This window comes from Schistocerca americana, unplaced genomic scaffold, assembly GCF_021461395.2.
Source record: "Schistocerca americana isolate TAMUIC-IGC-003095 unplaced genomic scaffold, iqSchAmer2.1 HiC_scaffold_799, whole genome shotgun sequence".
Taxonomy (NCBI): Eukaryota; Metazoa; Arthropoda; class Insecta; order Orthoptera; family Acrididae; genus Schistocerca; species Schistocerca americana.
This window is the reverse complement of record NW_025726565.1, coordinates 49,207-58,980: the sequence shown is the minus strand read 5'-3', so window position 1 is coordinate 58,980 and position 9,774 is coordinate 49,207. Positions and strand designations below refer to the sequence as shown.

At 40.1% G+C, this 9,774-nt stretch overlaps 4 non-coding genes across 4 annotated transcripts; all 4 read right to left on the bottom strand.

The window, feature by feature from the left end:
* Positions 1 to 414: 414 nt before the first annotated feature.
* On the bottom strand, positions 415 to 554 carry LOC124591081. The gene has a single exon (XR_006976933.1). It is a non-coding gene; the product is annotated as a U4 spliceosomal RNA (small nuclear RNA).
* Positions 555 to 2,873: 2,319 nt separating this feature from the next.
* Positions 2,874 to 3,013, bottom strand: LOC124591080. Its single transcript, XR_006976932.1, has one exon. It is a non-coding gene; the product is annotated as a U4 spliceosomal RNA (small nuclear RNA).
* A 2,317-nt stretch (positions 3,014 to 5,330) lies between these two features.
* On the bottom strand, positions 5,331 to 5,470 carry LOC124591079. The gene has a single exon (XR_006976931.1). It is a non-coding gene; the product is annotated as a U4 spliceosomal RNA (small nuclear RNA).
* A 2,318-nt stretch (positions 5,471 to 7,788) lies between these two features.
* On the bottom strand, positions 7,789 to 7,928 carry LOC124591078. The gene has a single exon (XR_006976930.1). It is a non-coding gene; the product is annotated as a U4 spliceosomal RNA (small nuclear RNA).
* Positions 7,929 to 9,774: the final 1,846 nt, after the last annotated feature.

Sequence of the window (9,774 nt, the reverse complement as noted above, 5' to 3'; positions counted from 1 at the left end):
TGCTGTGAAAATGAATTAAGTACAACACTTGCCTCCCACACACTCACCAACTTTCACTGTACTGCCCTAGTCTCCTCCACTAAATTCTGACAGAAGTTTTGTCAAATCCTACATTTATCAGTAATCACTGCATGTGTGTACCACAAGTATGTTATGGAGCAAGAATTGCCACTAGACAGAACCACATTTCAATTGTCCACATTGGCATCTTTTTTCACACATAGCAGTTGCACAACAACTTACACTGAGGAGAATGTTTCTCACCAGCTCCCTAAGACATGTACACAATTCATCAGTGAACACAGCCTAGTCTGTGTACATGGTCCCCAACAACCATCAGCTAAACACTTCCACAAGTGCAGAATGAGTACACAGATAAACACAGCTTGAAGCATTGTTTCTATGACACTTACACCCCCTCAGGGGTTGCCAAAAATTGCCACAGAGACGGTATTTCACGTCTCTCTGGCGGGGTATTGGTAAAAGTTTTCAACTAGCAATAATCGCACCTCAGTTATACTTCATTGGTTACGATATTGCCACTGCGCAAAGATTAACTACCTAGCGCCTGGCACTGCTATTTATACCTGACGTTTGTTCCAAACACCTACAAGTACTTGCGTCATTGATACCTATCAGTATTACCTTACACTACTCAAGTTCCATTGGGGGAAACAAATACAGAAATATACAGAAAAAAAAAACAGTAAAATACATTTTATTAGAGGCAGACTTTCTGTTCTTTGCTCCTTGTGTCTAATAGTTGCTTACACGCCCACTCACCGCCATCTTAAACGCTCAAAACTGCACAGTAGTTCTCCCCTTGACCGTCAGGCGCGCTACTGCTCACTCGCCCTAGCTCCACACAGACGAAAGTAGCACAACCTCATTTAGCAAATACCGGCACACCCATTAAGACTCTTCGTTAGATTTTGTTATTTTGTGACCGCTGGTTAGTACTAGACACCAAGAAAACTGCCAACTGCATTTACATTGACTTAACAAACCATACACTTCTCAGCAAAAGCTGTTTGACGTACTGAGCAGTAAAATGCTAGTTTTACTCGAATCATGCCGTGAAATTGATTAATGTCGATGGGTGAAATATTTGTGTAACAGATTAGGCACCCTGGAAACACAATGAAATGAGATTTACAAATCCTCTCATGTAGCTGTTTTAAGTTGTTGAAATGAGTTTACCTTGCAGGAAAGTACAACTAGAAATCAATCAGTAAATTGCTTCATAGCGCTGGGAACACGTGCTGCAGTCTTAAATATACAAGATACACGCTTATTCCACATTGCGCCAAACAACCTGCCCAAAAATATATATGTTGGACTCCTCTACTGTTGTTTATGTTCTTGTCCAAGAAGAATCATAGAAAGCTAACAGTATCCAAACCTGCCTGCTGTCTCATTGGCCCCAGCTAATATATTGCCTGACAAAAATGAAAATATCTGAATGTGTGCTAAATAGTATCTCGAGTGCCAACCATTCATAACAGATCCAAACAATAAGACATTTTCTATGGGTCCATTTGTGCTATAGTAGGCAGCAAATTTTGCTCACTTTGCATATAGGAAGAGTCATATTCTCAAATGAAGAGAGACAGAAAGAATGAGCCATGACAAGCCAACTATTTCTGCTCTCAAAAAAAAAAAAAAAAAAAAAAAAAATATGCACCTGCTACAATTCTCACCTACACTTGCTCTACCACTGTGTTTTACATTGCATTCTATGATTTATATTCACAGATACAGTCACAAAATTTACCCCACAAGCACTGGTTCCCTCTCTTCAGTATTCCACATGCAATACATTCTCATAGCACACTGGACCATCATTAAGCTCACCATCCCATTTAAACTATCACAATGTATTATGTGTCACATTTGCACAGTAAATCCACAGTTCAAGGAATACACCAAGAAATGCATTAATCACACTGTTCAAAATGGAAATGCCATGGCTGCAGCCCACCAAATTCTACTGCACAATCACTGTTATCACTGCATGAAGGAGATTTTCCACCAGCAGCCTTTAGATGAAACATGTAAGCTACATAAAGGTTCAACAAAACCTCAACATCAGGGACTGCATTAGCTACCATCCAAATAGCTACTAGCTCTTACCTTTCTTTCAATCCCTCTGCTCTGCACACTACAGCACATGTATGTATTCTCAAAATGAGGCAAAGCCTTGCACAACATTACAGTTCTTCCTGCTTCATGTAACACACACCAGATAGGACACTGTCCTCAATGTGAGTGCCCTTACTAGGCACTGTGCAGCCTAACACATCAATCATCTCAAGTCAACAGACTCATTGCCCAATATTATCAACAGCAGTTCCATGGTCATAAGTTCTAATTATCAAGGTGTACACACAGCAGCGTCCAAAAAGGATCAAACATGCATCTAATCATCAGGACACAAACACAAATTATAACACTGGCAGTGCTGTGAAAATGAATTAAGTACAACACTTGCCTCCCACACACTCACCAACTTTCACTGTACTGCCCTAGTCTCCTCCACTAAATTCTGACAGAAGTTTTGTCAAATCCTACATTTATCAGTAATCACTGCATGTGTGTACCACAAGTATGTTATGGAGCAAGAATTGCCACTAGACAGAACCACATTTCAATTGTCCACATTGGCATCTTTTTTCACACATAGCAGTTGCACAACAACTTACACTGAGGAGAATGTTTCTCACCAGCTCCCTAAGACATGTACACAATTCATCAGTGAACACAGCCTAGTCTGTGTACATGGTCCCCAACAACCATCAGCTAAACACTTCCACAAGTGCAGAATGAGTACACAGATAAACACAGCTTGAAGCATTGTTTCTATGACACTTACACCCCCTCAGGGGTTGCCAAAAATTGCCACAGAGACGGTATTTCACGTCTCTCTGGCGGGGTATTGGTAAAAGTTTTCAACTAGCAATAATCGCACCTCAGTTATACTTCATTGGTTACGATATTGCCACTGCGCAAAGATTAACTACCTAGCGCCTGGCACTGCTATTTATACCTGACGTTTGTTCCAAACACCTACAAGTACTTGCGTCATTGATACCTATCAGTATTACCTTACACTACTCAAGTTCCATTGGGGGAAACAAATACAGAAATATACAGAAAAAAAAAACAGTAAAATACATTTTATTAGAGGCAGACTTTCTGTTCTTTGCTCCTTGTGTCTAATAGTTGCTTACACGCCCACTCACCGCCATCTTAAACGCTCAAAACTGCACAGTAGTTCTCCCCTTGACCGTCAGGCGCGCTACTGCTCACTCGCCTAGCTCCACACAGACGAAAGTAGCACAACCTCATTTAGCAAATACCGGCACACCCATTAAGACTCTTCGTTAGATTTTGTTATTTTGTGACCGCTGGTTAGTACTAGACACCAAGAAAACTGCCAACTGCATTTACATTGACTTAACAAACCATACACTTCTCAGCAAAAGCTGTTTGACGTACTGAGCAGTAAAATGCTAGTTTTACTCGAATCATGCCGTGAAATTGATTAATGTCGATGGGTGAAATATTTGTGTAACAGATTAGGCACCCTGGAAACACAATGAAATGAGATTTACAAATCCTCTCATGTAGCTGTTTTAAGTTGTTGAAATGAGTTTACCTTGCAGGAAAGTACAACTAGAAATCAATCAGTAAATTGCTTCATAGCGCTGGGAACACGTGCTGCAGTCTTAAATATACAAGATACACGCTTATTCCACATTGCGCCAAACAACCTGCCCAAAAATATATATGTTGGACTCCTCTACTGTTGTTTATGTTCTTGTCCAAGAAGAATCATAGAAAGCTAACAGTATCCAAACCTGCCTGCTGTCTCATTGGCCCCAGCTAATATATTGCCTGACAAAAATGAAAATATCTGAATGTGTGCTAAATAGTATCTCGAGTGCCAACCATTCATAACAGATCCAAACAATAAGACATTTTCTATGGGTCCATTTGTGCTATAGTAGGCAGCAAATTTTGCTCACTTTGCATATAGGAAGAGTCATATTCTCAAATGAAGAGAGACAGAAAGAATGAGCCATGACAAGCCAACTATTTCTGCTCTCAAAAAAAAAAAAAAAAAAAAAAAAATATGCACCTGCTACAATTCTCACCTACACTTGCTCTACCACTGTGTTTTACATTGCATTCTATGATTTATATTCACAGATACAGTCACAAAATTTACCCCACAAGCACTGGTTCCCTCTCTTCAGTATTCCACATGCAATACATTCTCATAGCACACTGGACCATCATTAAGCTCACCATCCCATTTAAACTATCACAATGTATTATGTGTCACATTTGCACAGTAAATCCACAGTTCAAGGAATACACCAAGAAATGCATTAATCACACTGTTCAAAATGGAAATGCCATGGCTGCAGCCCACCAAATTCTACTGCACAATCACTGTTATCACTGCATGAAGGAGATTTTCCACCAGCAGCCTTTAGATGAAACATGTAAGCTACATAAAGGTTCAACAAAACCTCAACATCAGGGACTGCATTAGCTACCATCCAAATAGCTACTAGCTCTTACCTTTCTTTCAATCCCTCTGCTCTGCACACTACAGCACATGTATGTATTCTCAAAATGAGGCAAAGCCTTGCACAACATTACAGTTCTTCCTGCTTCATGTAACACACACCAGATAGGACACTGTCCTCAATGTGAGTGCCCTTACTAGGCACTGTGCAGCCTAACACATCAATCATCTCAAGTCAACAGACTCATTGCCCAATATTATCAACAGCAGTTCCATGGTCATAAGTTCTAATTATCAAGGTGTACACACAGCAGCGTCCAAAAAGGATCAAACATGCATCTAATCATCAGGACACAAACACAAATTATAACACTGGCAGTGCTGTGAAAATGAATTAAGTACAACACTTGCCTCCCACACACTCACCAACTTTCACTGTACTGCCCTAGTCTCCTCCACTAAATTCTGACAGAAGTTTTGTCAAATCCTACATTTATCAGTAATCACTGCATGTGTGTACCACAAGTATGTTATGGAGCAAGAATTGCCACTAGACAGAACCACATTTCAATTGTCCACATTGGCATCTTTTTTCACACATAGCAGTTGCACAACAACTTACACTGAGGAGAATGTTTCTCACCAGCTCCCTAAGACATGTACACAATTCATCAGTGAACACAGCCTAGTCTGTGTACATGGTCCCCAACAACCATCAGCTAAACACTTCCACAAGTGCAGAATGAGTACACAGATAAACACAGCTTGAAGCATTGTTTCTATGACACTTACACCCCCTCAGGGGTTGCCAAAAATTGCCACAGAGACGGTATTTCACGTCTCTCTGGCGGGGTATTGGTAAAAGTTTTCAACTAGCAATAATCGCACCTCAGTTATACTTCATTGGTTACGATATTGCCACTGCGCAAAGATTAACTACCTAGCGCCTGGCACTGCTATTTATACCTGACGTTTGTTCCAAACACCTACAAGTACTTGCGTCATTGATACCTATCAGTATTACCTTACACTACTCAAGTTCCATTGGGGGAAACAAATACAGAAATATACAGAAAAAAAAAACAGTAAAATACATTTTATTAGAGGCAGACTTTCTGTTCTTTGCTCCTTGTGTCTAATAGTTGCTTACACGCCCACTCACCGCCATCTTAAACGCTCAAAACTGCACAGTAGTTCTCCCCTTGACCGTCAGGCGCGCTACTGCTCACTCGCCTAGCTCCACACAGACGAAAGTAGCACAACCTCATTTAGCAAATACCGGCACACCCATTAAGACTCTTCGTTAGATTTTGTTATTTTGTGACCGCTGGTTAGTACTAGACACCAAGAAAACTGCCAACTGCATTTACATTGACTTAACAAACCATACACTTCTCAGCAAAAGCTGTTTGACGTACTGAGCAGTAAAATGCTAGTTTTACTCGAATCATGCCGTGAAATTGATTAATGTCGATGGGTGAAATATTTGTGTAACAGATTAGGCACCCTGGAAACACAATGAAATGAGATTTACAAATCCTCTCATGTAGCTGTTTTAAGTTGTTGAAATGAGTTTACCTTGCAGGAAAGTACAACTAGAAATCAATCAGTAAATTGCTTCATAGCGCTGGGAACACGTGCTGCAGTCTTAAATATACAAGATACACGCTTATTCCACATTGCGCCAAACAACCTGCCCAAAAATATATATGTTGGACTCCTCTACTGTTGTTTATGTTCTTGTCCAAGAAGAATCATAGAAAGCTAACAGTATCCAAACCTGCCTGCTGTCTCATTGGCCCCAGCTAATATATTGCCTGACAAAAATGAAAATATCTGAATGTGTGCTAAATAGTATCTCGAGTGCCAACCATTCATAACAGATCCAAACAATAAGACATTTTCTATGGGTCCATTTGTGCTATAGTAGGCAGCAAATTTTGCTCACTTTGCATATAGGAAGAGTCATATTCTCAAATGAAGAGAGACAGAAAGAATGAGCCATGACAAGCCAACTATTTCTGCTCTCAAAAAAAAAAAAAAAAAAAAAAAAAATATGCACCTGCTACAATTCTCACCTACACTTGCTCTACCACTGTGTTTTACATTGCATTCTATGATTTATATTCACAGATACAGTCACAAAATTTACCCCACAAGCACTGGTTCCCTCTCTTCAGTATTCCACATGCAATACATTCTCATAGCACACTGGACCATCATTAAGCTCACCATCCCATTTAAACTATCACAATGTATTATGTGTCACATTTGCACAGTAAATCCACAGTTCAAGGAATACACCAAGAAATGCATTAATCACACTGTTCAAAATGGAAATGCCATGGCTGCAGCCCACCAAATTCTACTGCACAATCACTGTTATCACTGCATGAAGGAGATTTTCCACCAGCAGCCTTTAGATGAAACATGTAAGCTACATAAAGGTTCAACAAAACCTCAACATCAGGGACTGCATTAGCTACCATCCAAATAGCTACTAGCTCTTACCTTTCTTTCAATCCCTCTGCTCTGCACACTACAGCACATGTATGTATTCTCAAAATGAGGCAAAGCCTTGCACAACATTACAGTTCTTCCTGCTTCATGTAACACACACCAGATAGGACACTGTCCTCAATGTGAGTGCCCTTACTAGGCACTGTGCAGCCTAACACATCAATCATCTCAAGTCAACAGACTCATTGCCCAATATTATCAACAGCAGTTCCATGGTCATAAGTTCTAATTATCAAGGTGTACACACAGCAGCGTCCAAAAAGGATCAAACATGCATCTAATCATCAGGACACAAACACAAATTATAACACTGGCAGTGCTGTGAAAATGAATTAAGTACAACACTTGCCTCCCACACACTCACCAACTTTCACTGTACTGCCCTAGTCTCCTCCACTAAATTCTGACAGAAGTTTTGTCAAATCCTACATTTATCAGTAATCACTGCATGTGTGTACCACAAGTATGTTATGGAGCAAGAATTGCCACTAGACAGAACCACATTTCAATTGTCCACATTGGCATCTTTTTTCACACATAGCAGTTGCACAACAACTTACACTGAGGAGAATGTTTCTCACCAGCTCCCTAAGACATGTACACAATTCATCAGTGAACACAGCCTAGTCTGTGTACATGGTCCCCAACAACCATCAGCTAAACACTTCCACAAGTGCAGAATGAGTACACAGATAAACACAGCTTGAAGCATTGTTTCTATGACACTTACACCCCCTCAGGGGTTGCCAAAAATTGCCACAGAGACGGTATTTCACGTCTCTCTGGCGGGGTATTGGTAAAAGTTTTCAACTAGCAATAATCGCACCTCAGTTATACTTCATTGGTTACGATATTGCCACTGCGCAAAGATTAACTACCTAGCGCCTGGCACTGCTATTTATACCTGACGTTTGTTCCAAACACCTACAAGTACTTGCGTCATTGATACCTATCAGTATTACCTTACACTACTCAAGTTCCATTGGGGGAAACAAATACAGAAATATACAGAAAAAAAAAACAGTAAAATACATTTTATTAGAGGCAGACTTTCTGTTCTTTGCTCCTTGTGTCTAATAGTTGCTTACACGCCCACTCACCGCCATCTTAAACGCTCAAAACTGCACAGTAGTTCTCCCCTTGACCGTCAGGCGCGCTACTGCTCACTCGCCTAGCTCCACACAGACGAAAGTAGCACAACCTCATTTAGCAAATACCGGCACACCCATTAAGACTCTTCGTTAGATTTTGTTATTTTGTGACCGCTGGTTAGTACTAGACACCAAGAAAACTGCCAACTGCATTTACATTGACTTAACAAACCATACACTTCTCAGCAAAAGCTGTTTGACGTACTGAGCAGTAAAATGCTAGTTTTACTCGAATCATGCCGTGAAATTGATTAATGTCGATGGGTGAAATATTTGTGTAACAGATTAGGCACCCTGGAAACACAATGAAATGAGATTTACAAATCCTCTCATGTAGCTGTTTTAAGTTGTTGAAATGAGTTTACCTTGCAGGAAAGTACAACTAGAAATCAATCAGTAAATTGCTTCATAGCGCTGGGAACACGTGCTGCAGTCTTAAATATACAAGATACACGCTTATTCCACATTGCGCCAAACAACCTGCCCAAAAATATATATGTTGGACTCCTCTACTGTTGTTTATGTTCTTGTCCAAGAAGAATCATAGAAAGCTAACAGTATCCAAACCTGCCTGCTGTCTCATTGGCCCCAGCTAATATATTGCCTGACAAAAATGAAAATATCTGAATGTGTGCTAAATAGTATCTCGAGTGCCAACCATTCATAACAGATCCAAACAATAAGACATTTTCTATGGGTCCATTTGTGCTATAGTAGGCAGCAAATTTTGCTCACTTTGCATATAGGAAGAGTCATATTCTCAAATGAAGAGAGACAGAAAGAATGAGCCATGACAAGCCAACTATTTCTGCTCTCAAAAAAAAAAAAAAAAAAAAAAAAATATGCACCTGCTACAATTCTCACCTACACTTGCTCTACCACTGTGTTTTACATTGCATTCTATGATTTATATTCACAGATACAGTCACAAAATTTACCCCACAAGCACTGGTTCCCTCTCTTCAGTATTCCACATGCAATACATTCTCATAGCACACTGGACCATCATTAAGCTCACCATCCCATTTAAACTATCACAATGTATTATGTGTCACATTTGCACAGTAAATCCACAGTTCAAGGAATACACCAAGAAATGCATTAATCACACTGTTCAAAATGGAAATGCCATGGCTGCAGCCCACCAAATTCTACTGCACAATCACTGTTATCACTGCATGAAGGAGATTTTCCACCAGCAGCCTTTAGATGAAACATGTAAGCTACATAAAGGTTCAACAAAACCTCAACATCAGGGACTGCATTAGCTACCATCCAAATAGCTACTAGCTCTTACCTTTCTTTCAATCCCTCTGCTCTGCACACTACAGCACATGTATGTATTCTCAAAATGAGGCAAAGCCTTGCACAACATTACAGTTCTTCCTGCTTCATGTAACACACACCAGATAGGACACTGTCCTCAATGTGAGTGCCCTTACTAGGCACTGTGCAGCCTAACACATCAATCATCTCAAGTCAACAGACTCATTGCCCAATATTATCAACAGCAGTTCCATGGTCATAAGTTCTAATTATCAAGGTGTACACACAGCAGCGTCCAAA